The following is a 23,467-nucleotide window of genomic DNA, read 5'->3' on the forward strand; positions in this document are numbered from 1 at the left end:
TAGATGGGTCAGGGGTTGGGGGGGCAGTCAGGGGACAGGCAGCGGTTGGATAGGCATGGGAGTCCCGGGGATTTGTCAGGGGACAGGTAGGGGGTGGGGTCCTAGGGGGGGAAGTTGGGGCGGTCTGAGGAGGGGGCAGTTGGGGACAAGGAGAAGGGAGGCTTAGATAGGGGGTGGGGTCCTGGGGGGCAGTTAGGGGCAGGGGTCCCGGGAGGGGGTGATCAGGGGACAGGGTGCAGGGGGGGTTGGATGGGTTGGGGTTTCTGTGGGGGGCAGTCGGAGGGAGTGGATGGTGGCAGGGTGGGGCTACCCTCCCTCCCTGTGGAGTGTCCTATTTTTTGAATGTTAAAATATGGTATCCCTACCCTTCACAGTGCAGCTCTCCATTCATAGCAGGCTGCAGCATGAAGTCTCAGCTACCTCACTCCCTCTTTCCTGTTGGTAGTGGCCAAGGGAATGCTGGGAAATGGAGTTCTTTCCCTGCTCCAGGGCTAGCTCTATAGGCAGGGAGCTAACCAAGGAACTACAGCTCCCAGGGCCCCCTGTTGGTTCTCAGCTCCCATGCTGGATCCCTGCCACCCCTGCAAATGGGCTGCCCCAAACACGTGCTTGCTTTGCTGGTGCCTAGAGCTGCCCCTGAGTTGCTATCAAAATTTCACAATGATGAGATTATAAAAGATCTCAGAGAACTAACCTATCAAGTTGCTATGGCAGCTGAAAGAGTGAAGATTGAAATTTATGGATCCAGGACTTGAGTGATTACATCGAGCCAATAAAACAAACATCAGAATTGTAAACTAAGTAAACAAATATTTGTCCTAGAACTATCTTTCCCATTCTTCATATCTACTGCTGCATTGCCTCACTTGTGTACTGTATGCTTTTAATTTTTAATGACTTGTTAGTCTTTGAGGAAGATGTTCATTTATGGTAAAAATCATTCTTTTTGGTGGCCTATTTCTATAAATCGTGTGTAGTAACAGTTTCCGGATTTGCATTTTTTCCAGTATTATTTATGTTCATTCATTAGGCTTATTCTCTTCTATAGGCTATTAGCAAATAAAAGCATCAGTGTCAATACACAAGGGCTTAAAAGAGAGAGAGAGACAACATCATTTTCTTTTATTATTTTGTTTATGTGAGGAAACCTGTTTTGTAATGTTATATATTATTTTCTGCTTCCAGTTGTAAAGCAGGCTTCACTCTCACGATGTAGCCACAGACACATTCTGTGATGTCATAGGACTGATATGTGGAGTGTTTGCTTCTTTTCCTAATAGGGTTATAACCCTTAAACACAAAACCTTAACAGTCACCTCAACAGTATTAAGGCATAATAGCTTCTCAAAGGCATGAAATGTACAACAGTCAGATGTGCTGAACCTTTGATATAAAAACAAGTTTGATGAAGTTGGATACATGTTGCTTGTTATGCATATCTGTTGAAGATGGAACCTGAAAGCCTTATTGGAGTATGTTATTGATCGTGTTGTATGAAATACAAAAGTGGAAAGGATCCACAACTCGTTTTCCTTACTTATTTCCATTCTTTTAAGGTTTTTGCGAGGGTGGAATATGTCTTGATGCAACCTGAACTGCCACTAAAGGTAATTTTTGTTTGCCAGTGGGACTTTGCAGGGAGCATCCTGGTGTCTGAATTCAGTTTACTCTTTCTTTGTTTCTTTACTTTATAATTTTTCAATCATTATTTAATTCCTAAATTATTGCATTAACTCCTTGATGTCCATATATATCTTTCCACTAGGCTAGGGTTCCCAGCCCACCTCAATTTCTCACCGCTTCTCTCTCTCGCATACTCCCGTAAAGCTTAATTTTGTGGAGGTATTGAGCATCTGCATCTCTCATGGATTTTAAAGTTATAGTCGCTGGTGCTAAGCACCTCTGAAACAATAGGTCATTAATTCCCAACACACTGGCTTTTTGAGCCCAGTAGATATGTGGCCAGATCCCCAATTAGTATTGCTCCATTGACTTCCATCAATTTACACCAGTTGATGGTCTGACCCTTGTGCATAAATCTTGCCTTGGGTTACAAGTGAAATGATTTTGGTGGGTCTTATTCTAATTCCTAATTTGTGTCAATCACAAAACCAGCACACAGTTTGGTAAAATAGAGCCAGATATTCTCTGGTTCTGCTAAGTTGCCCTCAGCTCAGCATGGGCTGCAGGGGCAAAAATGGCTTTAAAGAGGACTTGCAGTCCCCTGATTCTGGGGCTGTCTGGTCACTGGTCAGGTCCCAGAGTAAAGGACTGCTCTACATTACACCCAGCTACTATGGCCTCAAGGAGTTATTGGGAAAGCCAGGAATTGCCAAATTGTAGAGATGCCCTGGAGACTCCTCCCCCTTTACTCCAGACTGCTCACTGTGCCTGGGTCTGAGACAGAGGTCGCCTTCCACTGGCCAGTTAAGCTGGCTTGATGGTTGCTTTGCGCATGGGCCGCAGGAGCAGAGAGTCTGGCCCATTGTCTCTGCTCAGTTGATCCTTTGCTAATCTACTGGTTTAAAAAATAGTAAATCAGAGTGCAAACTGATACATCAGATTGTGGCCTGACTAGATTGATCAATGAAATGAATATGGCCACAGTCCTAGCTTCCCCTGCCTTTTTTCCTACTGATTAGTCATATATACCCCTTCACCTGGCCTAAAATACAGATGGTCCTGCAATGGTTATGTGGTGGGTGTAAAAAAACAATTTGTTGGTGGTGTGATTGTAGCTGTGTTCATCCCAGCCCTGAAGAAGATCGCAAGCTCAAAAGCGTGTCTCTTTCACCAACAGAAGTCGGTCCAATAAGAGATATTATCTCACCCCTCTAGTCTCTCTCTAAAAAAAAAAAAACTTGTTCAGCATCTAGTTAGCCCCAGTTGCTAAGAGGTTAAATCACACAGTGATGTCACAGTCTGTGATGTTCCATTGTTCTCTGGGTGCCAATGTGTCAATTGTATTGGATCACATGACTGGCTGGTTCTGGAGATGATCTGCTGTTGACTTCTCTTTCCTATAAGCTCTAGGTCAACATTTAGATTTCTCTATGCTGGATTTGGCTGGTTAGTAACTGTGAGTAAAGCCATTCTGTAAGTATCTAGATGATTATGAAACATACCTACTACTGTACCATGTCAGACAGGCCATTTCTTTTATTAGGGTTTTGATGTTATGGCTTTATTTAACCAATTGGGTGCTGCCTCAACAGGTACATTGAGCAAAACACAGCTGCAGTGCAGCTCAGTACATTGCTTTCAGCATGTCATCCATATTCTTGTCATGTCATATTCTTCTGCCAAACAGTGACTGGAGCTGGGGATAGCAGTGAAAGGGTTATTTTCATGTAAGAAAATAATCATAAGGGTAGCATCTGGATTTCTGAAAGAAAAAACCTTTTAAATCATATTTTCATTTCAGAAAATAATCCAGCAGGACTAGAAGTCTAGAAACATTAGACTCCATATCTTGTGGTAGTGTTGTGAGGCACAAGGTCAAAGAACAATTTCCTTCAGCTCTCAAGAACTGAATGTATGTGTTTATTTATATCATGTCTTTGCAACCGCTTGCCCCATAATATTTAATTGTCTTTTGAAATAATTGTTGGTTTTGTTTCAACTGGACGAAGGAACAAAGTAAAAGGCATTTATTATTCAAGAGGCAATAAGCACAGAGACAGGTCTAAGCCACAAAGTTTAGAGCTGAGCCTGCCTCAGTTCCTTATAAAGGTTGGGGGCCAGTCACAAAGTCTGAATCCAAATTCACACTTTCCAAAAGTTCCAGGGTGCGTTCAGAGCCCAGGTTTTGTTAACCTCTGAAAATGGGAATAAAACCAATAGTATATAATATTTGTCCTACAGGATCTGAACATTGATCTATTAAATCCAGTATCGTGCCTCTGGCAGTGGTCAATACTTGATGCTTGAGCAGAAAGCCTCATTCTGCACTTATCCCATTAGCCATTGCCATTATGTATCAAGAGAGGAGGGGTAAATACTTTTAATTTCCCATACTTTTAATTTTTGCTCAAATTTGCACTTCAGCATGTTCTTCTTGCAAATATAGCCAGCAAGATAATAGCCATCTACAATGCTATCAGCCTTTCTCTGGGGGAGACTGAGCACATTGGTAGTCATGTAGACTTTTGAGTCCAGTGATTAAAAGGGACAGTTGGAAAACATGACTCAGTGAAGTTGCTAAGCTTTCTGTATTGTATGTTATCCCCCACACAGGAGGTCAGTTTCAGCCCACACATAGTATGCCTTTCGTGAGTTTTCCCACACTCCAGAGAGTAAAGAGGGATGAATTCTTTGAACAAGGTAAAAACCATTAGTGCTCCCTAAATTTCTTCAATAAGCTTTGGATCTGGCCCCTTCTTGCTAACTAGCTGATAGCACTGTTGTGAGGATTAATCAGATAAGGGGGAATTCACCCCTGTTCAGAGGGCTAGAACAAGGGTTACGTACCACTTAGTTTCTTGTGCCGCAGTAGGGTGAATATCACTCTTAGAGCATGGCTACATTTGTGAGTTAGAGCACATTAAAGCAGCCCCGTGCGCTCTAACTCACGACGCGTCCGCACTGGCAAGGCACATAGAGTGCCCAGACTCCGCGGCTAGAGCGATCCTGGTGCTCCACCTCGGCAAGTGGAATAACATTTGATGCGCCCCTGCTGGAGTGCTGCAGTGCCAGTGCGGATGCCCTGGTCTGTTAATGCGCTCTGATCAGCCTCCAGAAGTGTCCTACAATGCCTATTCTAGCCACTCTGGTCATCACTGTAAACTCTACTGCCCTGCCCATCAGACCCACCCTTTAAATTCTCTGGGAATTTTGAAAATCCCCTTCCTGTTTGCTTAGCCAGGCGTGGAGTGCTCTCAGTGAATCTTTCCAGGTGATCATGCCTCCACGCGCCAGGCGATCCCCAGTATGGAGCAATGGCGAGGTACTAGACCTCATCAGTGTTTGGGAGGAGGAAGCTGTCCAGTCCCAGCTTCCCTCCAGCCATAGGAATTACGATACCTTCAGGCAGATATCAAGGGACATGATGGAAAGGGGCCATGACTGGAATGCACTGCAGTGCAGGGTTAAAGTGAAGGAGCTGCAGAGTGCCTACTGCAAAGCCTGCGAGGCAAACCGCCGCTCCGGTGGTGCCCCCGCGACCTGCCGTTTCTACAAAGAGCTGGACACGATACTTGGAGGCGACCCCACCTCCACTCTGAGGACCACCATGGACACTTCAGAGCCCAGTTCAACAAGGCAGGAGGAGGAGGAAAGTGGGAGCGAGGGCGCTGAGGAGGAGGAAGACACCCCAGAATCCCTAGATACATGCAGCCAGGAGCTGTTCTCAAGCCAGGAGGAAGGTAGCCAGTCACGGCGGCCGGTGCTTGGGGAAGGACAGACACCAGAAAATGTTCCCAGTAAGTGGTTTTTATTTTGGGAAGGAAGTTATTCGGTGCGGGCTCTTGGGGTGAGGAGGGTTAGGGCTGCATGCATGCCTAGATGCGGAATAGGGCATTGATGTTCTCTCTCACATCGCGGTAATCAGCCTCAGTGATCTCTTCAAAGGTCTCATCAGGAGTTGGGCAATGCACTTGTGCAGGTTTATCGGGAGAGCCACTGTGGTCCTTGTCCCAGTCAAGCTAATATGTCCGCGCCACTGGGCCGCGAGGGGACCATTGCTGCACACAGGCAAGCTGCATATGGGCCAGGGTGGAAGCCGCATTGCAGTAGAAGACCCTCCCTTGCTTCCCAGGTCTCCCTCAGCAGCGAGATTTCTTCCAGGACGAACTCCAATGGAAAATGTGGGGACAGTGTTCAGTATAGGGGTCCCCTGCAGCTGTTGGCTCTCCCCAAGGCACAGAAATCCAGAGAACAGTACACCCGTGAAACAATCAGTCCCCCTTGACCCTGTGCTTACTCACCATTTTGGGACTCCCGTGGGTTAAGTGCGCTCGCTTTGGATGGGCAAATTATACTATTGTGTAAACTGCTTGCCCTTAAGTACGGGGGAATCATTGCTCTGTCTTGTGTGAACAATACTGCCTCTGTTAAGTGTTGCATTTTGCCTTTACAGATGCAATCTTGAGATCTCAGCTGTCCATGTTATCACTGGCCGAAAGACTCCAAAGAATTAGGAAGAGGCCACATAGAAGCAAAGAAGACATGCTGCATGAAGTAATGCAGCAGTCCCTTAACGAGAATCTAAAAGCGCAGGCGTGGAGGGAGAGTGAAAGGAGGATCGCCAGCAGAATGAGGAGCTCTGGCACAAAAGTGCGGAACTCTGGTAGCAAAGCACGGATCGGCTGATAAGCATCATGGAGCGCCAAGCGGACACGGTCCAGGCGCTCGTAGCCATGCAGGCCAAGCACTACCGTGACACCCCTCCCTCCCTGCAGCCCTTGTCCAAAAACTGTTTCCCTTGTGCCCCCATGTCACCTCCAATGCACTTTCCCCAACGTCCGGGTTCTTATCGCCACCAGCTGCCTCCAATACCTCTAGCTTCACCACCCAGCCCTGAAAACTATGACCCTTACCCACTGTACTTAACCCCCATCACCATGCATTATAGCCATCCTGAAGTGCAGCACTCATTGCACAGCACTCCAGACAGAAAGGCTGAGTATGATAACAGGACATACGCAAATCTGTGATTGTACCGTTCCCCACCCCACCCCCTTGCCCTTTCTGTTTCCCAAGCAGTTGTGTTTCCTTTCAATAAATGGATTTTTTGGCGATGAAAACATTCTTTATTATTGCATAAAGTAAAAGATACCTTAGCCCAGGGAAGGAACAGGCACTGCAAGTCAGCATAGCAAACACAGATTCCTACTAACATTTGAACCACTGCACTTCACTCCCGTGCAGGGCACCAGACTTTACTGGTGGCTTTCAGCCTCAAAATTGCTCCCTCAAAGAATCCCTAATCCTTGCAGCCCTGTGCTGGGCCCCTCTAATAGCCCTGCTCTCTGGATGTGCAAATTCAGCCTCCAGGTATTGAACCTCCGAGTTCCATGCCTGAGTGAATCTTTCACCCTTCCCTTCACAAATGTTATGGAGGGTACAGCATGCGGATATAACCGCGGGGATGTTGTCATTGGCCAGGTCCAGCTTCCCATACAGAGAGCGCCAGCGGCCCTTTAAATGGCCAAAAGCACACTCCACAGTCATTCTGCACCAGCTCAGCCTGTTTTTGAACCCTCCTTGCTGCTGTCAAGGCTCCCTGTGGAGGGTTTCATAAGCCACGGCATAAGGGTAAGTGGGGTTTCCAAAGATCACAATGGGCATTTCGACTTCCTCTATGGTGATCTTCTCATCTGGGAAAAAAGCCCCGGCCTGCAGCTTCCTGAACAGGCCAGTGTTCCAAAAGATGCGTGCATCATGCACCTTTCCAGGCCAGCCTGCATTAATGTCAATGAAATGCCCACAGTGATCCACAAGCGCCTGGAGAACCATAGAGAAATACCCCTTCCAATTAACGTACTTGGAGGCTAGGTGGGCTAATGACAGAATTGGAATATGCGTCCCATCTATCACCCCTCCGCAGTCAGGGAAACCCATTTGTGCAAAGCCAGCCACAATATTATGCACGTTACCCAGAGTCATGGTTCTTCTGAGCAGGATGCTATTAATGACTCTGCAAACTTGCATCAACACGATTCCAACGGTCGACTTTCCCACTCCAAACTGGTTAGCGACCGATCGGTAGCTGTCTGGAGTTTCCAGCTTCCAGATTGCAATAGCCACCCGCTTCTCTACCAGCAGGATAGCTCTCAACCTCCTGTCCTTGCACTGCAGGATGGGGGTGAGCTCCTCACACAGTCCCATTAAAGTGGCTTTTCTCATCCGAAAGTTCTGCAGCCACTGCTCGGCATCCCAGACTTGCAGGATGATGTGATCCCACCACTCAGTGCTTGTTTCCTGAGCCCAAAAGTGGCATTCCGTGGTGGTGAGCATGTCCATGGATGCCACAAGCAATTCATGTCGTATGCTTTACTCAAATCCATATCATCATCAGAGTCCTCACTGTCAGTTTGGATCTTAAGGAGTAACTCGACTTCCAAACATGACGTGCTGGCGAGACTCGTCAGCATACTCCTTAGCAGTTCGGGCTCCATTCCCACAAACCGAAAGGGAAGACAGAGCACGCGGTACAAAAAACATTGAAAGATGGCGGCAATGTGGACGGAAGCACAGGGATTGCTGGGATGCGAACCGATGCATCACGGGGTGTTGGGACAGGACCCAGAATGCCCCACACCCCTGCCCCCTTCCCACAAGCCACAGCACCAGAATGGTAAGAGGTGCTCTGTGGGATAGCTGCCCATAATGCACCGCTCCCAATGCCGCTGCAAGTGCCGCAAATGTGGCCATGCCAGTGCGCTTGCAGCTGTCAGTGTGGACAGACTGCAGCACTTTCCCTACTGCGCTCCACGAAGGCTGGTTTAACTCAAAGCGCTCTACATTTGCAAGTGTAGCCATGCCCTCAGTAAGTATTTGTACAGTGTTTTGAAGATGTGAAGTACTAAATAAGTACCAAGTGTGACGATGCACTCCATAATGTTTTATGGAAATATGCTCATGAGTGTGCATATGATGTAACTGGAATATGCTTTATACAAAAGATCACTTGTTAGGTATCATAACAAAGGTTATAACCTCCTATTTGTATGCATGTATCATCCTTGTATCTGAAGCTAGAAATATGAAGTATAACTCTGAGGTCCTACTGTAATTATGCAAAGTGTGGGTCATTAATGGTGGTTTAGAATCTTGATGGCTCCCATTGACTAGGACAATTGGTTGTAAATGGCTCTGTTTACTTGCAAACCTTCCTGTGTACATGTGTGCCAGCTCGTGGCTAATGAAGAATGAGGTCTCATGGGGCATGTGACCAGGTCACATTATACTGGAATCCATCTTAAATCTGGTACTTTTCCATTTAGAAGGAGGGGTGGGGACCCAGAGACACAAAAGATTCCTGCCTTGTGCCAAAGCTATAAAAGGGGGTGGAGCAGGACAAAGAGAGCTCCCAGTCATGAGAAAGCCCCTGCTTTTCACCTAAGATGCCTGCTGGAACTAACAAGGACTGTACCAGGGGAAAGGATTGGGCCCAGACTAGGAAGGCGTCTAGTCTGTGGGGTAGCCATGTTAGTCTGTATCAGCAAAAACAGTGAGGAGTCCTTGTGGCTCCTTAGAGACTAACAAATTTATTTGGGCATAAGCTATCATGGGCTATAACCCACTTCATCAGATGCATGGAGTGAAAAATACAGTAGGCAGTATAAATATACAACACATGAAAAGATGGGAGTTGCCTTACCAAGTGGGGGGTCAGTGCTAATGAAGCCTGATCCATCCTGATAGAATTGGCAACTCCCTACTTTTCAGTGGTACTGCAAGTGCTGGGGATCACCAGGACCGTCAGGGAAGGTGCATGAGCCACACATCTTTAAGAACACAGGCCCATTCAGCAGGGCTGGCCCACAACATTTTGGCACCTGAGGCGGGGAGCTCAAATGCTGCCCCCATGCCCCCTCGCTTGGCCCAAAACTTTGAAAGGTCTCAATTCTGCCTTCTTCCTGTTCTACTCCTCTCATGGTACTGCTCGGCTACCTACCCCAATAAAGGAGAACTAACAACTTAAAATGCCTTGTTCAAAAAATTTAAGTAACACTTAAACTTTCAAATGCCTGAACAGCAAATGTAACTTTTCTTGTGTGCATAGTAAACACTGGCATTTTTATCTGTTTGAATAATCAAAGTGGTGCTTTCCGTGCCTTCTTGGTTGCAAAGATTTGAACTGTTTCCTGCTGAAGGTCCACAGTCTGGGCCACCTCATGCTCTATTGAGATGGTTGCAAGGCCGACCAGCCTCTCCTGTGTCATTGTGGAGCGTAGATGTGTTTTTATTAACTTCAGCTTGGAGAAGCTGCATTCTCCACTGGCAACTGTTACAGGAAGCGTTAGAAGTATGCGCAGAGCAACAAAAGCATTTGGAAAGAGGGTGGTCATCTTATTTGTGCACATATATTCCAGAACAGCCTTTGGAGTTGATCCTGCTGAAATGTATCTTGAAAGAGCTTTCAGTTCATCACCTAAATCACTCACATCAATATCGCGCCTGTCATCATGCGTCAACACTGTCTCTAGTGCCCTGAATTGCTGGTGTAGGTCTTCTTCAGGTAGAGTGAGGTGTTTTGGAATATCATACAACATCCCAAATATACTGCTGTGTTCCTTGAGCTGCATGAAGCGTTCTTTAACTGACTGTATTGCAATATCTAGCACCTGGTTAAAGAATTCAACTTTGAATTGTTGTTCGGAGTCTCTTATGGGATTATCGTAATAAAAATGTCTTCTTCTTCGGTGACTCTTGTATTCTTGAATGGGTAGGAAAATAGCTTCAGTGTGAAGTTCCTCTGCCAGCTTCTGTGCACTCTTCAAAACTTTTTGAAATCCCTTATCTGACTGTAGGTATGACTTTGCTTTGTCCAGTTGTTCCATTGCTCCAGATATATCAAGGTCAACACCTTGGAGTCTCTTGCTTACAACATTTATTTCAAACAGTATGTTATGCCACAACACTAAGCCACACAGAAATTTGAAGTTATGTACAATTCTGGTGATTCCATTTCCCTCTGCCACTGTTCTCCCACGAACAGCTCCTGTCATAGCATTATCCTCCATAATGGCAACTATGGCATCATCTATCTTCCCAATTTGGTGTTTGATAGGCCTTATTGCCTCCACTTGACTTTCCCATCCTGTGGCACTCAGTGGTTTCAGTGTCAGAGAGGATGTTCCCAGATGTTGCTTCAAAATTTGTCATTGATGAGTTGATGCAGAGAAAAATACAAAGATGCTTTGAATTACATTAAAAAATTCAGCAGCCTCACTAGAAGCTGATGCTGCATCACTGACCACCAAGTTCAATGAATGAGAACTGCATGGGACAAAAAAAGCTCGAGGGTTTAACTCTTGGATCTGTGTCTGCACTCCTCTGTTCTTTCCTCTCATGTTGGCACCATTATCATAGCCCTGACCTCTCATGTTTCAGAGTAGCAGCTGTGTTAGTCTGTATCCACAAAAAGAACAGGAGTACTTGTGGCACCTTAGAGACTAACAAATTTATTAGAGCATAAGCTTTCATGGACTACAGCCCGAAGAAGTGGGGTGTAGTCCACGAAAGCTTATGCTCTAATAAATGTGTTAGTCTCTAAGGTGCCACAAGTACTCCTCTTCTTTTTGCTGACCTCTCATGTCAGCTATTGCAATTCCCGTATCTTCCAACTTTTTAAGAAGCACATTTGTCATACCAGCTCCTGTAGTATCATCAATGTCAATAAATTCTAGAAAATGCTCTCTGACAGTCACCATTGCAGGGACATTTTCACTAGGTTCTGTTGTTGTTACAAAAAGCATCATTAAAGTCAATTGTTCCATATGGCTGATGTCAGGTGTGCAGTCCAGAATAACAGAGTAAAATCTTGCTGACTTCAGATCTGCCACAATCTTCTGTTTGACTTTTGTTGCCAGTAACTGTATGATCTCATTTTGAATTGTTTTTCCAAGGTAGTGGTATGTGTACATTTCTCAGGTGGTGACTCTTCTTAGATGCTCCTGGAGTAACATCAAACTCAGCCATCAGCTCCACAATTTTAAGGAAGTTTCCATTATTTGTCACATACAGCTGATCTGAAGTGCCATGCAGTGCTAGGTTTTGGGTAGCAAGCATTCTCACAATGGCAATGAGCTTTTTAGAACATTTTGCCAGTAAAGAGACTGATACAATCTTCTCTTGATGCTGATCATCTATGGCGGCCTTTAACCTTAGTCTCATCTCAAGCTCTTTCCACCTATGGAATGCCCTCTGGTGATTTGCTGCCTTCTCATGGCATGCCAGATTTCTAGCCAGATTTTTCCAGTCCTTTGTTCCTGTAGAGCCCAATGTGGCTGGAACATTAGACTGGAAGAGTTTGCAACAAAACAGTATGCAGCATTCTGGGTTTTGAGTACATAAGCCATGGCCTCTCCACTTTGTCACCATTGGGGATTTCACGCCAGTAATGTGTTGAATGGAAACTTCTATTTTCATTGTCTTTGGGGAACATGAAGTTTTTCACTTGCTGTGGCCTATGCAGTACAAGGAAGTCCCCCAGGCTACGGCTCAAGTGGGTCCACAGTCCTGGATCATCTAGCCTTAAGGAACTAAACTCAGCAGCAGCTATTTCTTGCGCCTCCACCACACTCTTCTCTGATCTACACTTTTCTTTAGGAATGTGCATGGTTACATCCATTTGAGATGGAGATATGGATGCTGCAGTAGCTGCCAGGTCACCTGCACTCTGACTAACTGGAAGATCAGGCAACTCCTCACCACTCACATCCTCTCTGGGGCCAGAAGGCTCATCGTGAACATTTGTGTCTATGTATCTCAGGAGAGCTCCTTCCTGCTTAGATAGAAAAGCTTCCTTTGCTTTCTTTCTTTTTCTGAATGCTGCCCCAGGGGGGCGTTTTCTTCTTTCACTCATGACTGCTGTTCTGTGCCAGCTATAGTGGCTCTCAACACTCAGTTGAAGGGGACAAATAAGCAGGCTGGTAGCAGGGCCTGAGTGAGGGAAGATAACAGCGTCTTAAGGGCCTAACTGGCTCCTACTACTTCAGTTGACTGCCTGTTCTCCTCAAGTGGGTTCAGCGAAGCAGCAGGAAATAGGAAGCTCCCTGAGAAGCTGGTGTTAATCAGTCCAGGCTCCTGGGGGTGCTAGAGAGGTACAGAAGAGGCTCCTCCTCCTCTCTCTCCCTGCAGCTCCTGCTGCTTTCTGTTATTCCCTCTTACCTTTTCTCCTGCCTGCCTGTTATGTCTCTTGTGCCCTCCTTCTTCCAGCACAGCACAGCACAGCACTCCACCATCTCTATGCATCTAAAGCAGAGAGAATACATATGCACCAGCAGCAGACACAATTTTCTACACTCTGGGTCCTAGGGTATGTCTGCACTACGGGATTAATCCAAATTTATATAATTCGAATTTTGGAAACAGATTGTATAAAGTCGAATGTATGCGGCCACACTAAGTACATTAATTCGGTGGTGTGCGTCCATGTACCGGGACTAGCGTCGATTTCCGGAGCATTGCACTGTGGGTAGCTATCCCATAGCTATCCCATAGTTCCTACAGTCTCCCCCACCCATTGGAATTCTGGGTTGAGATCCCAGTGCCTGATGGGGCAAAAAACATTGTCACAGGTGGTTCTGGGTACAGCCTAACCCCTCCCTCTATGAAAGCAACGGCAGACAATCATTTCACGCCTTTTTTCCTGGGTGAACACTGCAGACTCCATACCACGGCAAGCATGGAGCCCGCTCAGCTCAAGACAGCAGTCATGAACATTGTAAACACCTCGCGCGTTTTCGTGCAGTTTATGCTGAGCCAGGACCAGAAAAACAAGGCGAGGAGGAGGCGGTGACGGCAGCGCAGCGACAAGCGTGATGAGGACATGGACATGGACACAGAATTCTCTCAAACCGCGGGCCCCGGTGCTTTGGAGATCATGTTGTTAATGGGGCAGGTTCTATCCATGGAACACCGATTCTGGGCCCGGGAAACAAGCACAGACTGGTGGGACCGCATAGTGTTGCAGGTGTGGGACGATTCCCAGTGGCTGCGAAACTTTTGCATGCATAAGGGCACTTTCATGGAACTTTGTGACTTGCTGTCCCCTGCCCTGAAGCGCCAGAATACCAAGATGAGAGCAGCCCTCACAGTTGAGAAGCGAGTGGCGATAGCCCTGTAGAAGCTTGCAACGCCAGACAGCTACTGGTCAGTCGGGAATCAATTTGGAGTGGGCAAATCTACTGTGGGGGCTGCTGTGATGCAAGTAGCCAAAGCAATCACTGAGGTGCTGCTACGAAAGGTAGTGACTCTGGGAAATGTGCAGGTCATAGTGGATGGCTTTGCTGCAATGGGATTCCCTAACTGTGGTGGGGCGATAGATGGAACCCATATCCCTATCTTGGCACCGGAGCACCAGGGTACCCAGTACATAAACCGCAAGGGTTACTTTTCAATGGTGCTGCAAGCACTTGTGGATCACAAGGGACATTTCACCAACATCAACGTGGGCTGGCCAGGAAGGGTTCATGATGCTCGCGTCTTCAGGAACACTAATCTGTTTAAATGGCTGCAGCAAGGGACTTACTTCCCAGACCAGAAAATAACCGTTGGGGATGTTGAAATGCCAATAGTTATTCTTGGGGACCCAGCCTTGGCTCATGAATGCCATGGCTCATGAAGCCATACACAGGCAGCCTGGACAGGAGTCAGGAGCTGTTCAACTACAGGCTAAGCAAGTGCAGAATGGTGGTACAATGTGCATTTGGCCGTTTAAAAGGCTGCTGGCGATCGTTACTGACTCGCTCAGACCTCAGCCAAACCAATATCCCCATTGTTATTTCTACTTGCTGTGTGCTCCACAATCTCTGTGAAAGTAAGGGGGAGACCTTTATGGCGGGGTGGGAGGCTGAGGCAAATCGCCTGGCTGCTGATTACGCGCAGCCAGACACCAGGGCGATTAGAAGAGCACACCAGGAAGCGCTGTGCATCAGAGAAGCTTTGAAAACCAGTTTTGTGACTGGCCAGGCTACAGTGTGAAATTTCTGTTTGTTTCTCCTTCATGAAAACCCGCCCCCTTTATTGACTCATTTTCTGTAAGGAACCCACCCTCCCCCTCCCCCCAGCTTGCTTTCAAAGGAAATAAAGTCACTATCATTTAAAAATCATTTATTCTTTATTAATTGATTATAAAAAGAGGGAGAGAACCCGGGTGGGGTTTGGGAGGAGGATCGGCGGGAAGGAAAAGGTCACTAAAAAGGTTAAAAAAATGACAGCCTTTTGCTTGGGCTGTCCACTGGGGTGGAATGGGAGGGTGTACGGAGCCTCCCCCCCCCCCGTGTTCTTACACATCTGGGTGAGGAGGCTATGGAACATGGGGAAGGGGGTTATACAGGGGCTGTAGCGGCACTCTGTTATCCTGCTGCCGTTCCTGAAGCTCCACCAGACGCTGGAGCATGTCTGTTTGCTCACGCAGCAGCCCCAGCATTGCACCCTGCCTCCTCTGATCTTCCTGCCGCCACCTCTCATCTTGAGCGTCTCTCCTCTCCTCACGTTGGTCCCTCCTGTCCTCACGTTCACTGGCTTCTTTCTTATACTTTGAAACCGTGTCCTTCCACTCATTCAGATGAGCTCTTTCACTGCGGGTGGATTCCATGATTTCTGCGAACATCTCATCTCGCGTCTTCTTTTTCCGCTGCCTTATCTGAGATAGCCTTCGGGACGGAGGAGGGAGGCTTGAAAAATTTGCAGCTGCTGGAGGGAGGGGAAAAAGGAGAGAATTTTTTAAAAAGATACATTTTGCAGAACAATGCTTATACTCTTTCATGGTGACCAACACTATTCACATTACATAACACATGTGATTTCTGTACAAGGTCGCATTTTGCCTCTTAATATTGAGTGCCTGTGGCTTTGCTGCTAGAGATCACAGACGCAGGTCCGGGCAACAGAATTCGGCTTGCATGCGGCCATGGTAAGCCATTGTCTTTCGGCTTCTGCACCCTCCTTTCCCACATACCAAGCAAAGCCCATTGAGTGCTGTGGTTTTCCTGTTAACCTTCAGTAGCAGAAAACAAACTAACCCCCGCCATCCAATTCTCTGGATGATCGCTTTATCCCTCCCCCTACCGCGTGGCTGGTATCAGGGAAGATCCCTGCAGGAACCAAATTAACACCCCCCCCCCTGCCCCCCCCCCCCCCCGCGCTTGGCTAACTGCAGGGAAGGATTTATTTTCAGCCACAGGCAAACAGTCCAGTAGGAATGGCCACCTCTGTCCCCTTAATTAAATTCCCGTATTTCAACCAGGTTACCATGAGCGATATCACTCTTCTGAGGATTACACAGTGAGATAAAGAACGGATGTTGCTTGAATGCCAGCAAACACTGGGACCATACACTACCAGGCTTTGTCATGCAATGAAACAGATTACTTGCTGCAAGCATGGCGTGGTCAAGTGTCCTACCATGGAGGACGGAATAAGGCTGCACTGCTCAGAAACCTTGTGGTAAGGCTTTTGGAGTACCTCCAGGAGAGCTTCATGGAGATGTCCCTGGAGGATTTCTGCTCCATCCCCAGACACGTTAACAGACTTTTCCAGTAGCTGTACTGGCCACAAATGCATCCCAAGTCCTCAGGGCAAAGTAATCATTAAAAAATGCTTGCTTTTAAAACAAGTTTTATAATTTAAAAGGTAAACTCACCTGAGGTCCCTTCCATGGGGTCATGGTCTTGGATACTGGCTTGGGAGGGTTGGGAGGGTACTTCAGTCAGGCTGAGAAAAAGATCATGGCTGTTGGGGAGAACGGAGTGCTGGGTGCTCTCCGCAAGCTCGTCCTCCTCCTCCTCCTCCTCTTCCCCGTCCGCAGCATCCTCAGGTGTAGCTGATGAGATTATCCCCGCCTCAGAATCCACGGTCAGAGGTGGTGTAGTGGTGGCGGCCCCCCCTAGAACTGCATGCAGCTCGGCGTAGAAGTGGCATGTCTGCGGCTCTGACCCGGAGCGACTGTTTGCCTCCTTTGTTTTTTAACAGGCTTGTCTGAGCTCCTTGACTTTCGCGTGGCACTGATCTGAGTTCCTGTTGTGGCCTCTCTCCACCATGCCTTTGGAGATTTTTTCAAAAGTTTTGGCATTTCGTCTTTTGGAACGAAGTTCTGCTAGCACTGAATCCTCTCCCCATATAGCGATCAGATCCAGTACCTCCTGTACGGTCCATGCTGGTGCTCTTTTTCGATTATCGGCCTGCATGGTTACCTGTGCTGATGAGCTATCTGTGGTCACCTGTGCTCTCCACGCTGGGCAAACAGGAAATAAAATTCAAATGTTCGCGGGGCTTTTCCTGTCTACCTGGCCAGTGCATCCGAGTTCAGATTGCTGTCCAGAGCGGTCACAATGGTGCACTGTGGGATAGCTCCCGGCAGTCAATAACATCGAATTGCGGCCACACTAACCCTAATTCGAAATGACAATATCGATTTTGGCGCTACTCCGCTCGTCGGGGTGGAGTACAGAAATCGATTTTAGGAGCCCTTTATTTCGAAATGGCTTCGTTGTGTGGACGGATGCAGGGTTAATTCGATTTAACGCTGCTAATTCCGAATTAAAGTCATAGTGTAGACCAGGCCCTAGTGACCCTCCCCCACAGTCTGGCACCTAAGGCAGCCACCTCAGTTTACCTCATGGTAAGGCCAGCCCTGCCATTCAGAAAGCTGCAAAAAGGGACTTTCTTTTCAGACCAAAGGATTACCACTGAGGGATGTTGAAATGCCAATAGCGATCCTGGAAAACTCAGCCTACTCTTCACTCCTGTGGCTCATGAAGCCATACACCAGCAACCTCGACAGCAGCAACTACAGACGCAGCAGATGCAGAATGAGCCTCTGGCCATGTGAAAGGCCACTGGTGCTGTCTACTCACGAGATTAGACCTCAGTGGAAAAAAAAAAAGTCCCCATAGTTATAGCTGCCTTCTGTGTGCTTCATAATATCTGTGAAGCAAAGGGGAAAGTTTCCACCGAGGTGGAAGTGAAATGTTTGTCTGATGATTTTGAGCAGCCAGCTACCAGGGCTATAATGGTATGGTAGGAGGGAGAACAGCAAAATAAAGACAATGGATTTCAAGAAGGCAGACTTTAGCAAACTGCCTGGAGCACTGGAGCAGGGCTGAGCTGCGTGGTGCAGCCCCCGACCCAGCGCCCCAGCTGGAGCGCTGGAGTGGGGCCGAGCCGCGTGGTGTGGCCACCGACCCAGTGCCCCAGCAGCCCCCGAACCAGTGCCCCAGCCGGAGCACAGGAATGGCCCCTGACCCAGCAGCCCGGCCGGAGCGGGGCCGAGCCTCATGTTGCAGCCCACCTGTGCTCAGTAGCCCAACCACCAAAAGTCTTGCAGGATCTCTTGAAACATGTCATCCTGCGTCCTCTTCCTTCTCCCCCTTGTCTGGGTGAGCTGCTCTGCTGGTGTGGATGGAGAGCCCTCAAGGCCACATTTCCGTTGCAAAAGATACAATGCACAGAGGTGAATACACTCACAATTGTATAAGATACATGGAAACATGGTATACTGAACTCACTCCTCTTGAGCCACACAAGTTGCAAGCACCACGTTCTCACTTCTCCTGGGATTCATAGAGCACAGCTACAATCCCAGCCATGGTGAGTATGGCCTGGAGGGGAGAGGGAGGGAGTTGGGGCAATGGGGGGGGGTTAGTTCACGAGCATGAGTATCTTCAGATAGGGCAAATGAACTGAATACTGGCACCGTTTTCCTCTGGCAGTAGTGATTTTAGCTGATATTTCACTTCTGAGGGTAACCACTCTTGTTCACTTCTGGCTGCAGACTGGAGCTATATGCTGCTAGCCTGAGTGGTGCAATGGTGCCTGCTGGAGTAATTGCTGAGTGGTGTGGGAAAGAGTCCTACCGCAGCAGAAGAAACCAGAAACCTTCAGCAGAGGATTGCAGACTACCTTCAGGAAACTTTCCTCAAGATCTCTATGGAGGATTCACGGGACATCCCGGTGCACATAAATAAACTGTTCTGCATGGCTCCCTGTGCCTAACTGTACAGGGGAATGAGAAGCAGATAACCAATAGAGGTGGAGTTGCTATTTCACTACCTCTTCTAGCATGATTAAAAAAAAAAAAAAAGAGTAAATGTACAACTGTGTCCCTGCAATATCAAAGCAAACTGCATACTTACTAGAGGTTCCTGCCCCTGCATCAGGCTCTCCCATGCTGCACTATAGGGACTGGCTGGACTGCTCTGGAATAAAAAGACAGGTCCTGGCTTGTGGCGCCACTGGATCCCCCAGTTGCCTGGCCACCCACACTCCTTCTGCTCCTTGTCCAATCAACTGTGGGAGCTGCTGTGCTCCAAGTGTGCAAGGCCATTAATTGACTTCTGCTACGAGGGGTAGTGAATCTGGGAAATGTGCAGGACATAGTGGATGCTTTTGCTGTGATGGGGTTTCCTAATTGTGGTGGGGTGATAGATGGCACACATACCCAATCTTGGCACTAGTCCACCTTGCCAAAGAGTACATAAACCAAAAGGGATACTTTTCAATGATGTTGCAAGCACTGGTGGATGGTCGGGAAAGGTTCATGATGCACACATCTTTAGGAACTCGGGTCTGTTCAAAAAGCTGCAATCCGGGACTTTCTTTCCAGACCACAAAATGAACATTGATGATGCTGAGATGCCTATAGTTGTCCTGGGGGACTCAGCTTACCCCTTGCTCCCATGGCTCATGAAGCCATACACCGGCCATCTGTACAGCAGTAAGGAACGGTGCAACTATAGGCTCAACAACTGCAGAATAGTGGTTGAATGTGCCTTTGGTCATTTGAAAGGGCGCTGGAAAAGTTTACTAACGAGGTTGGATTTTAGTGAAGAAAACATCCCTCTGGTTATAGCTGCCTGCTGTGTGCTCCATAATATCTGTGGGGGAAAAAAGGGGGAAAATTTTCCACAGGGGTGGGCAGTTGAGACAAATCACATGGCAGCCATTTTTGAGCAGCTAGACACCAGGGCAATAAGAAGAGCACAGCAAGGGGGGCTGCGAATCTGTGAGACTTTGAAAAGCCGTTTCAATAATGAGTCACAGCAATGTGAGCTGCTTGTCTGCATTGTGCTTTCCCAACCTTCACCTGCCTTGTATCACTGTCCCTGTTAAGCCAACCCCCCACCCAAGCCCACTGCTTCTACTCAATAAAGAACATTTATTTCTTGAATCCATCTACTTATTTAACAAACATAAGTAAAGAGGAAGAACAGGGTGAAAAAAAGATAACCTTGGGGGGAAAGGGGTTATAAAGTTGGAACTGGAGAAATGTTTTCAGCTGTGTAACATAACACTGCATTCCAGACCATCAAAGGTCTGTGAATGGGCACCTTCTGTTCCTTGTACCCTCCCCCTGAGTTAAGTGAAAGGGATAATGGACTTTTTGCCCACGCTTCATGGAATGCTTGGGGGAGGGTGATTCTGTTCCAGGCCATGCTGGCTGGCTGTCCACCAGGGTCTGCAGAGGGACTCTACCCTCCTGCTTCTGTTCTTGCAGTTCATCCTGACGCCTCAACATGTCTGCTTGGTCCCCTCATAATCCGAAGCATCTCATCCTGCGCTGCACGCTCTTGCTCATTGGAAGCTTTCCTGCTCTCCATGTCAATGTCTAAGTTCTCAGACAGTGAAATCCTCCACGCTCTCAGCTCTATGTCAGCTGTCCTGGAGGCATTCATTATCTCGGTGAACATGTCCTCCTGCATTCTTTCTCCTCCTTCTAATCAGCGAAAGTCTGCTTTCAGGTGTTGACACACCAAAGGACACATTTCCAGCTGTCAGTCATGGGAAAAAATAAAAGGAACCATTGTGCATCAATAAAATGTTCCCATAGTAAGGCCGTTTTCATTTTTAAAAAAATCCTTATTACACTAGGTACAAGCCATAACATAATCAGAATCCATAACCGTTCATTGCGCTGTTTTACTGTTCCAGCCATGGTGAGTAGACCCCTCCCCCCAAGTCATGCGTGACCACACTTTTAATGAAGTTTATGGCAGGCTCATGTCAGGAGCAGAGGTAGCTAGTCAAACAATGGCCCTTCCCCATAGTACCATGGGAAGCTGTTAACGAACGGGGGTGTGAGAGGGAATGTTTTCACTGCCAAATTATGGAATCTCACATGTGGGGCCCCAGACCCCTATCAGCCACTTTAAACTACTTGCTGATCCATGCTGAGCACAGTAAAGGCACATTAGCGGCCACGTGGTTTGGCGATCCAGAATGTGTGTGGGGGTCTACATGCCCATTTTTTCCTTTGTAAGGGCACTTTTAATGAGAATGTCCCCCATTTCCCCTAGGGGACCCTATGTGATATCAGTCTCCTGAGGGTAACAGAGGTGGAAAGGAAGGAGATGCTGCAAGCGTCTGGGTGTCGACCTGGTCCTTATGCTGCTATGCTGTGTACCGCAATGATGCCAGCAGAATTAATTCAGGAGTTGTGTGGGAAAGTGTCCTACCATGGTGGAAGAAATAAAACTGCCCTGCCTAGAAACCTTTTGCAAAGGATTGTAGAGTACCTCCATGAAAATTTCCTAGAGTTATCCATGGAGGATTCCCGGGCTATCCCAGTCCACCTAAACAGTCTTTTCCAGGGTCCACCCTCTGCGTAGCTGGAGCAGCCTCTTGTAAGCAGAGAACCACAGCACCTCACTTTTTCTTCACAGTAAACATGCAATACCACCAAATGTGTGTGCCTTCTAAAGTTTAACTGGACTTTGATTGTAACTGTATACTACCAGAGGTGTCTTCCCCGGCATCACGGTCAGCCACCGTGATTTCCTGTGACCCACAGGGTTCCAGGGTTAAAAATATTTCCTGGCTCTCGGGGAGAATGGATCCACTGTGCGCCTGTCTCCCATTCTCCTCCTTATTGTCCCTAGACTCACACACCTGTCAGGTGTCCATGTTGCTTGTGGGGGTGCTCATAGGGTCACCCCCGAGAATCACATGCAGCCCGTTGTAGGAACCTGCATGTGTGGGATTCAGCACCAGAACGACTGTTCGCCTCCCTTGCCTTCTGGTACACTTGGCAAAGTTCTTTTATTTTCACACGGCGCTGCTGTATGTCCTTCATGTAGCCCTTCTCCCCCATTCCACAAGCCATCTTTAGATGTCAGCGTTTCTTCTGCTGGATTGAAGCTCTGCCTGCACAGACTCTTCTCCCCACACAGCCAGGGTCGGCTCCAGGCACCAGCTTAACAAGCAGGTGCTTGGGGCGGTCAAGGGAGAGGGGCGGCACCTGCAGCAATTCGGGGGCGGCAGGTCCCTTACTCCCTCTAGGAGCAAAGGACCTGCCGCTGAACTGCCGCCGCCGATCGCAGTTTGTTTGTTTTTTCTTCCAATTGCTGCCGCCTATTGCGCTCGCGGCTTTTTTTTTTTTTTTTTGCTTGGGGCGGCAAAAATGCTGAAGCCGGCCCTGCACACAGTGATGAGATCCACCACCTCCTGTGCAGACCAGGCTGGAGCGGATTTGGAGCGCGTAGTCTCCATGATCATCTGTGCTCAAGCTGGCATGTTCCCAGTGCTGATCAAACAGGAAATGGGAAATCAAAAGTTCCCGGGGGTTAGCTGGAGAAGGGCTGTTTCTATATACCTGGCTGCAGTGCAGCAGAATTGAGAATGATCTCCAGAGCGGTCACAGATGAGCATTGTGGGACACCACCTGAAGGCCAATTAAGTTGAATTACACAACGCTGTGTCTGCATTAGCTCGCTGTCGACCCATGAAAATTGAATTAAGCACTATGCCTCTCGCAGAGGTGGATTACAGAAGTAGTCAGAGGCAACTTAAGTTGAAGGAAGCCACCTTAAGTTGACCTGTTAATGTATGTGTCTACACTACCAGGTCCTTTATGACGACTGAACTTTTTAGTGTAGACCAGGCCTTACTAAGCTATAAAATGGGAATAATGTTTCCTTTCTCCCACCCTTTGGCTTGTCTAGATTGCAAATTCTTCAGGGCCAGGACGGTCTGTTACCATGTTTGTGCACAGAGCTCAGCACAATGGGGCCCTAGTTTTGGTTAGGGCCTTCAGGTAGTATTGTAATATAAATAATAATGGTGTACAACCAGATTCTGGTCTCTCCCAGTATAAAGTTGTTCACACATTTCCTATTCCTCCTGGCTTGAAAGAGAAGCATTTGGCGAGGCCTGGAAAGGAAGGGGATGAAATGCAGGCAAAAATGCTTTAAAAAGAACAAGCTTTGACACCAGCAATTTATTGCCATATACAACACAGGTTGGGGTTTGTATTTACAGATGTGTGGAAAGGCCAATCTGCAGCTAATTGTTTCCTTGTCTTTTTTTTATTTTCAGTTGGAAAGTACATTTTAGGTGCTGTGATTGCTGCATGCATTTTTTGGGGCTTGGTGTATGCTTTACTCATGTGGTTCTACAGATGGTAAGTGCTACAAGTGTTACACATCCCGCTATCAGATTTAGCTGTGGAAATATATGAAAAAAGAGCTTTTAAAGTAAGTAATCAAAGAAACCAGAATGTTATTGTGCCAGGGAGAATAGAATATTCAGAGTCTTCTCTAGGAACTATTTTATGGGGGTGAAAGAATATCCATTGTGTAATCACAATAACGTCCTTCCAACAGGGTGCTAATGCCAGTTCATTCACAGCTGTTGGGTGATTAGGAGCAATGAGGCTTGCTATGTACCAGAGGGGCCTGCATTAGGCAGCATCTGCACCATACAGTCACTGTCCATCATACCATGTCTGACATATCTATGCTTAGGCATATAACTCCTCTACTAGACAGGAGTGCTGCGTTGATTACTGCTGTGTTCCAAA

General features: G+C 47.5%; 1 long non-coding RNA gene across 1 annotated transcript; it reads left to right on the forward strand.

Moving 5' to 3' along the window:
• Window positions 1-3,275: 3,275 nt before the first annotated feature.
• LOC117877086 lies at window positions 3,276-23,165 on the forward strand. Its single transcript, XR_004645604.1, has 3 exons — window positions 3,276-3,535; window positions 4,237-4,323; window positions 22,984-23,165. It is a non-coding gene; the product is annotated as an uncharacterized LOC117877086 (long non-coding RNA).
• Window positions 23,166-23,467: the final 302 nt, after the last annotated feature.

Source organism: Trachemys scripta, chromosome 4, assembly GCF_013100865.1.
Source record: "Trachemys scripta elegans isolate TJP31775 chromosome 4, CAS_Tse_1.0, whole genome shotgun sequence".
Taxonomy (NCBI): Eukaryota; Metazoa; Chordata; order Testudines; family Emydidae; genus Trachemys; species Trachemys scripta.